Raw genomic sequence first — 8,759 nt, 5'->3', positions numbered from 1 at the left:
AACAAGGATAAGCAACAAAAGAGGGATCGATCAGAAGACAGAGGAGAATCAATCCGAGAGAAAGAACAGTGCCCACCATCAAGAGTGTGAACAAAGAAACAACCCCCTACAGTAATCTAGAATCAACGTCATCATGCAGGCAGTTACGTCAGCAGTGGTGCCCATAGTGCCAACAGGGGATGCTTACTACTCCTAGGCACCTGATCCCACCTCTGGTGTGTCCAGGGGTCCGTGTTTGCCCAACTGTCTATTTTGTATTGCTTGTAGGAGTTATGAGATTGATCACTGTTCGTTATCTTCACCTTGCATGTTGACGAGGTGAAAGGTGAAAATTACGAACAGTGATCAATCTAATAACTCCTACAAGAAATACAAAATAGATAATTGGGCAAACACGGACCCCTGGACACACCAGAGGTTGGATCAAGTGCCTAGGAGGAGTAAGCATCCCCTGTCGACCGGTCACACCCGCCGTGAGCTCTATATCCTGTTCAGGTAAACGGAGTTATCCGCAGTCAAAATCAGTGTGCCAGGAACGGCTTAACAATCGGTATGAAACACATCAGTCAGCATTTGACCCAATGATAGGTTGTATTGACGAACTAGATAGTTATAACGACCATATAATTTGCGAAATGCTGACTTCAGTCAAGACTGTTGAAACCCCTGTACCATCAATTTGTTTGTCAGTAGCTTACCTCGATTTAAAAACTGACTATACGCAGAACAAGCTATTGCATATCGAATCAGTTGAGATATATGAACACCATATACAGGTGATAATGGAATATTGCTACATGAAGTTCACGATGGAGAAGCTGAAATCATCCCGTTTGTCATGCAGTTGAGTTGTCAATTTACCGTTAATGTCTACTTTCAATAAAATATCTAAGTATGAAGCAGAAGTGAACGACTCTGTGGTGTCCTTTATTTCAAGCTCACAGGGATATATCAAATCGACATATGCACTGTCATGATCGTGTGCAGGATTGGACAAAACAAGATGGCAGACGGCATTTCCAAACAAAGGTAGGCTCTTAAAACTCTTCATTTTACCGACTTATTAGACGACGAATTTATGAATTTGAAACACTGCCTGGCCAGGGAGGCATCATTAAGTTGATTGGTTGTTGGAATTCCTACTCATGTACACGTACAACTCTAAATTCATTGATCGAAGTTGACGATGTTGCCTCGATAGAATTCGAAGCGGGCGAAGATGTTTCTAATCATGTTTTCATGCATTTCAAGAAAGATACTTTCGGTAAAATAGACTCTGCACATATCTTTTGATGAAAACTTGAACCAGTGTATGCGATTTGTCCCTTAAATTGCCTTGGTTAGATGGATATCTTGACTTGAACATTTGCTAATGTGCAGGATTGGACTCTGGTCGTTTCCACGATAAACGTGCCGGATTGGACCTCAATTTTGGTTCAGGATTGGACCCTCTTTTTATCTTTATTTTCAAAATCCTTTATATTTTCGAATCCCCACTTCACTTTATCATATTTTAGTTTGATTAATGTAGCTTATTAGATTCTCAGACATTTCCAACATTACCATGGTGTATTTTGATATTTTTTTTTTACTGTTATCAAATTACATCGCCGTTTAAGTTCCCAACGACGACAATTGCTACTGTAAAAATATCCATTCGCTATCTCCTTCAAATTGAACCAATATAGCAGATCTATACATGAATCACCAATCTTTGCATACGACCAGATGTAACGTTGACTGTTCGTATTCAGGATATATAAGGCCATTTTGACCTAAAAAAAAAAAAAAAAAAAACACGTGGGAAATTATCATCATTTTATAATCCTCTGTAACAATATAAATTCGACGTTTCCTGAATTCAATTAACCCGCTTACATATTCCCTAATTCCAAATTCTGTTATATAGACGTTCTCCTTTGTTTCAGGTATCAAGCCCAAGAACTTCATTCCATGAGATGGGTACACTTCGAATGTGCGAAATTTGTGGTGAGGAATTCAAGACCAATTCTGAATTGCGTAGGCATGTAAAAAGGAAACATCAATCAGAGAAATTGTCTTCGTTTGTGACCAGTGCAACACACGCTTTTGCACATTATAAAAGAAACATGAAGTAAAAAAAATTACATTGTTTTCTGAATACACGAAGTGCATACATATACCATGGCAGCCGTTTTTTATATCCGTTTATGTACATTATGAAACGATTATTTTTACGGTATTATGCTTTGTTTTACAGAGATACTACTAATCTTTTACATTGCATTTTACACATGTTGATTTGTTATTTCATTGAACCAGAAGTGTTCTTAATTTTTACTTGTTATTAAATATATTTCAAATTTATTGCGTTTGTATTGAACTGATAACAACTAGTGAAAAAATTGTGTTGAAGAGTAACCTCTCATCTGAGCAGCAAATATTGAAGAAGAAGAAACATCATGGACAAAACTGCTTTTGATTTAGGTTCATATTTCAGCTACAGGAGTGATATTGCGAATTTCTGAGAAAATATCCTTTTATATTCTTTCATCAGTATATGCACTCTAAGGTTGAATTCAATGTAATTATAAGAAACGAAAGGTTTTTAAATACAAAAATGCTGATATTTACTACATTCCAACAAACACTTTTACCGTAAGTAAATATCCTTGTAAGTGAGTTGGCCTCGATATCTTGCACGACATATGCACTCAAGATTATTAGAATTAAAATGATATGGAAAGTTCAAAAGATGATAAATCTCGTTTTAACAATCAAAACTGGTTCCAGCAGAAGCATACACATGAAAGGCACAAGTGCATGTGGACAGATGATTAAGTATTGAAAACATGAACACCTCAACATCTTATTGTCTTTATTGTCATTGAACAGCTTTGTGAAATGTAAACCATCGTGCCTAAAGAGATTATTATACGTCAAACCATGCTCAGTTTTAATAATTCCATGCAGATATCACAAATTTTAAGTGGTTGGGAATCGAACATGGTCTACACGTGTATATACAATATAAATGTATTTGCTTCTGCAAAATGAAGACTTTTCAACATGTTGATCTCCGAGAACAAGGCTCCTTCTAGCGTGTGGCAGAACTTTAGACTCATGTGCGCGGTGAAATTCTCAAACACTTAAAGATTTTTGAGCTGGCTCTTCCGGCTTACTGATAGTTCCTTGCTCCACGTGCTCTTCTAGGTTTGTCAAAACCATGGTTTTAGTAGGAGACATAAAATAGAACACACTTCATTCACTTGCAACTTTTAAGTTTAAGGAAGTCCGCTCCTGACTGGATCTGTAAGAAAAAAATGCATGTACAGTATTTAAGAAAGGGTCCAATCCTGAACCAAAATCGAGGTCCAATCCGGCACGTTTATCGTGGAAACGACCAGAGTCCAATCCTGCACATTAGCAAATGTTCAAGTCGAGATTTCTATCTAACCAAGGCAATTGAAGGGACAAATCGCATACACTGGTTCAAGTTTTCATCAAAAGATATGTGCAGAGTCTATTTTACAGAAAGTATCTTTCTTAAAATGCATGAAAACATGATTAGAAACATCTTCGCCCGCTTCGAATTCTATCGAGGCAACATCGTCAACTTCGATCAATGAATTTAGAGTTGTACGTGTACATGAGTAAGAATTCCAACAACCAATCAACTTAATGATGCCTCCCTGGCCAGGCAGTGTTTCAAATTCATAAATTCGTCGTCTAATAAGTCGGTAAAATGAAGAGTTTTAAGAGCCTACCTTTGTTTGGAAATGCCGTCTGCCATCTTGTTTTGTCCAATCCTGCACACGATCATGACAGTGATATGAATGAAAGTTATAATTAAAATAGACAAAACGTCATCGATATATCGAAATGTCTAATTGAAGGCCACAGCGAGAGATTTTTTCTTCTCACGTAGAAGATTTTGAATAAATTCTGCTTCATATGAATTTAGAAATAGGTCAGCTAACAAAGGAGCACAATACGTGCCCATGGGAATTCCAGCAGACTGTTGGAAGACCTGATCACCAAAGACCACGAAAATATTGTCAATGACGAACTTTAGCATATTTTTTTATTTCAACTTCAGAGTACTTGTGCGTGGAATCAGAGTGGTGTTTAACAAAGTAAGTTTTTGAATGACTGATCACTAGATATGAATATTTCCGTTGTCCGTTTTTGTTGAAGAAGCAACTGTCTATGATATCAAAAAGTCTAGTCTTTAATATATCGTGAGGAATGGTCGTGTATAGTGCTGAAAAGTCATAGGTTTTAATGTTGTTGATTTTGGAAAAATTCTGCAATCTCAAGTTTACTAAAAGTTCTTTAAAAATTTTTAGAATCCACATTTGATTAATACCACTTCTGGCATATGTAGTCGCACAGTAAGTTTGAAGTTTCTCCTTCACAACTGTTAATATTTTCGTGAGGAGCAAAGATAGGGGTAGAACACTTACTGGATCCAGCAATGTATCTTTGTTTGCAAGGGTTTTTATGTAGTTTAGAAATCCAGTATAGGTACGATAATTCATATTCATTCGACCCATTGACTGGGATATTAAATATGTCTAAAACTGAAGCATGGTTTTGAAGAACTTCATCTTTTGAAAGGGCAGTTGGAGTATAAGTACGATTACCAAAAGTGGAAGTAATGCCAAGTTCGTTGAAAATTCAGTTGTAATAATGAGCCTTACAAACAAAGACATTGTTGTTACTAGCTTTGTCAGCTGGAATCAAAACATATTCCTCATGTAACCTATCTAATTCTTTTATCACTTCTGGTTTACTAAACACAGAAAGATAGATGTTACGTACTTTTGTCTAATGCGGGATTTTAATATTCCTCTTATGCTTTTAACCCATTCTGACAATGTATCAAAATCTTCTTTTTCATATTTAGCCCATCGTCTAGCATAATCTTCGACATAATTCATAATAGAGACCGAGGTTATCTGTATTTAGGACCTTTTAGAATAAGTGATTTGAGGTCCTCATTTTCAACTATATCAACATCACCAGTAATGGCATGTCCAGCTGGACTATAGTTGAAAGAAGATGAAGAACAAGAACACGTTGGTGGATTACGTATTAAGATGGTCTACATCTAGGCATTGCAATGTGTGTTTATAATTAAAAAGTTTGGATGCATAGCTGTAGGAAATACAGGGTGTAGACTTGAACTTGAAATAAGTTGGAATACCCGACTGAACCCTTTTATGACGAAGAATGTTGCTTATGTTGAAGGCATCTATTCCTTTGTTTGTAAATTAGAGCTTAAGGAACTGGTGGCATGATTTGGAAGGAATATCATAAATGACCCGTGCTGGTTTAAAGAGCATGTGATGGGCAACATCCATAATCATAGAGTTCAGTCTATATTCAGGTGTTGAAAAATCCAAGTATAGACTAGCCATAGCTTCTTCAAATAACGTGTATAAATCTCTCAATGGAACAGAGTAGTCTCTCTCTCTTCGCTGATGAATTTTCGGAAGATGAGCTGTAAGAGGCCTTCCATAACATAACGAACCTTTATCTCCCGACCTACCTTTTCCTCCTGTGGTCAGAAGTGTCCGTCAAGTCCGAATCTGCCATCCCCAAGTCATCTGTCTCTGAAGAGTCTCAGATGAATGCCAGTCTGATTGGTTACGTCTCACCCGATTCTTCTGTTGTCTTTGCTCCGTACTCTCCATCTGTTTATAATCCAACACAAAAAGACAATATCAACACGAAATTACTGAAGATTAAGGAGTCCCAAAAGAAAAGATTGATTTTGAATGTTGGGGGAGGAAGTTGAAACCGTCATCGTGTGGAGGAAAGATTATGATCCTTCATTTTGGGATAACTGCTTAAGGGAGGGTTAGTGTTACAACCCTACAGAGTTACAACTTTCATTCAGTGTTTAACCTGTCAAAAGGAAATGTAGTACTGATATTGAGATATCTATTAATTGTTCAGTGATCGATTTATTAATCCAATCATTTATTTATTAAATTGTTACTTTGTTAATGATTATTTGCTAAGTCTTATTTACATGGCTCGTTTGCTATGATGTATAGTTATTCAGTGTTTAACCTGTCAAAAGGAAATGTAGTACTGCTATTGAGATATCTATTAATTGTTCAGTGATCGATTTATTAATCCAATCATTTATTTATTAAACTGTTACTTTGTTATTGATTATTTGCTTAGTAAACAACACGACTCGTTTGATATGATATATATTTTGTATTGTATTGTACATCACCATACGATTACAACAACACGGGATATCGATATTTATCGTGATAACACAACAACACATACTTACAATCATATTAGATTTTGCTCAAATCAATCGTGTTTATCATCTTAATAATATAAGAAGTTATTTTAATGTTTGTTACTGCCTGATTCGCTTTTCTCCCTTTACCGTATTGTCAGCTGCTGGCAATGCTGCAATGGAATGTCAGTTCGACCTTGCCTCGACGCCTTGCATGTTGTTGAACATTAAATACATTATTGTTTCTCTATTTTCCAATATTATAAGTGCACATGGCGACTCACTGGGATACACACATCGTTTTCCCACGATCATGAATAAAGATTATTTCTGTCACGTGACAAAGATGATAAAAGTGAGATCCCGACGCAAATTTTTCACTTCGGTCGCATCAACTTGCAGAAATGAGTCGGAAACAGATCGGGCAGTAGTCCGACACCAATGAGAAGGTGCATATAGCACACCTTGTTATCAATTAGTAATTTGATGTTAGGTTCATTTATGACTATGCTGGTTATCATCATCTGCCTTAGCAATATTAGCACCTTCATCCCCCTTTGTTTCAGCCCCTTAATTTCGTATTTTAACACCCTCTCCCAAAGCTTCAGTATCTCCTCATTTTTAGATGAAAGGTGTGATCAATCTCCAAGCAATAGAAAGTAGAGAGTTGGGCAAACACGGACCCCTGGACACACCAGAGGTGGGACAGACAAACACGGGCTCCTGGACACACCAGAGGTGGGATCAGGTGCCTAGGAGGAGTAAGCATTCCATGTCGATCCACTGAAGATGTGTGTATCCTATATTGTAACAGAAAGTGCCCTACTCTTTAATCTTTGTCTTCACACTATCTATTGACGATCAGTACCTTCTAAAGCCAAGTCAAGTGTTCTTTCAAATAAGAGTCGGCGACAGATAGAAGAACCGTGACAAACGACTTCACTCCCATTGAAGTTGATTTATGAATAATCACTAATCCGGAATATTCTATCATGCTTTATCTGTTAAGCCCCTAAACACGAGGTGTGTTCTGCAACAGTGTCAATATGGCAAAGGAAATACTCATAGTCTTGTTTCCCTCCAACTCTACTGGCGAAAAACTCAAACTCCTGACCAGAAAACGTAGACGAGTTAATTTTGAAATGAATTTCAATTTTCAAATAAATGTTCCTTCTATAAAAGTGATGTTGAGATCAAAGGGAAGCTTGTCCAAGTTTTATAACATAGTTATTACTAGATGTGTTTATATGTAGTTTTTGTTATTATTCTCTGTTGATATTGGCCACATTATGTAATTCTTTTCGTTTGTCCTGAAGAAGGGACGGGTCGTCCCGAAAATTTGACAATCTGGTTGTTCGTGTCGTTGGTCATTTTAGTGCTTTGTATAATTTTTTGTATTTGACCTTGTATCCATGTTGTGGATCCGACATTTTTAGGTAGCGGGTGTTGTTGGAACTTAGTGTTTTTATATCGTTTTGACCAGCTCTATCATTTTGATCCACTCGCATACCTCTCAATCTTGTTTCATGGCTTTCCTTTTATTTATTTATTTTTGTTTTGTTGGGTTTTTTTTTGTTTTTGTTTTTTTTTATTAGTGTAGTTGTAGTGCTAGATGTGTTTATTTGTAGTTTTTGTTATTATTCTCTATTGATATTATGTAATTCGTTTTGATTGTCCTGAAAAAGGGACGGGTCGTTCCGAAAATTTGACAGTCTGGTTGTTTGTGTCGTTGGTCATTTTAGTGCTTTGAATAATTTTTTGTATTTGACCTTGTATCCATGTTGTGGATCCGACACGTTTTGGTATCGGGTGTTGTTGGAACTTAGTGCTTATATATATATATATATATATATACATATATATATATATATATATATATATATATATATATACTGAAAACCGGAAGCATAGGTTACAATTTCAAATTCATTGAGAAAACAAATGGAATATACATTTTCATGTTCACCGATTATTAAATTGTGGGTCATATATTTCTCCTTTCACCCCTCGCAATTCATTGCAAGACTCAGAGGGGGTATAGTAACGGGACCGTTCGTGCATGCTGAGTATGTGTGTATAACACAGGTCTTGAAGACACGCTTCAGACCACATTTTGAGCTCGGTTGATTTCCCAGTTAGCATTGTTATAAAGAGATAAAAGATCCTTATTGATTTTGGTGTCAAAATTCAAAGTCACCAGTATATTTCACAGAAAAAGCTCGTAGGCACCCTACATGCCACATTTTAAAGAAAAACCTTTAGGTACCGATCATTGCGAAGGTTCTTGTCATACATGTAATGACAAATCGGTTATTACATGTGAATGTATTATCATTCCTCATTCTTTGTTTCACAGAATTAATTTCTCTCTGATGTCTACGAGTATCTCATTTATATGTACCACTACATATTTATGAATTTCTGATGTGGTGGCAGACCAAAAACTGAGTTGGTTCAACTTTCACTGCCTATTAATCGAACAATACTAGTATGTCTATCAATTAACACATCA

At 36.4% G+C, this 8,759-nt stretch overlaps 2 long non-coding RNA genes across 2 annotated transcripts; one reads left to right on the top strand and one right to left on the bottom strand.

The window, feature by feature from the left end:
- Positions 1-899: 899 nt before the first annotated feature.
- Positions 900-2,343, top strand: LOC130053336 (uncharacterized). Its single transcript, XR_008801899.1, has 2 exons — positions 900-1,029; positions 1,929-2,343. It is a non-coding gene; the product is annotated as an uncharacterized LOC130053336 (long non-coding RNA).
- Positions 2,344-2,842: 499 nt separating this feature from the next.
- LOC125678871 (uncharacterized) lies at positions 2,843-3,924 on the bottom strand. The gene is made up of 2 exons (XR_007371636.2): positions 3,747-3,924; positions 2,843-3,289 (listed from the first exon to the last, which is right to left on the bottom strand). It is a non-coding gene; the product is annotated as an uncharacterized LOC125678871 (long non-coding RNA).
- Positions 3,925-8,759: the final 4,835 nt, after the last annotated feature.

Source organism: Ostrea edulis, chromosome 1 (genome assembly GCF_947568905.1).
Source record: "Ostrea edulis chromosome 1, xbOstEdul1.1, whole genome shotgun sequence".
Lineage (NCBI taxonomy): Eukaryota > Metazoa > Mollusca > Bivalvia > Ostreida > Ostreidae > Ostrea > Ostrea edulis.
Note: the sequence above shows the minus strand (reverse complement) of the source record. Positions and strands in the feature narration are given on the sequence as shown.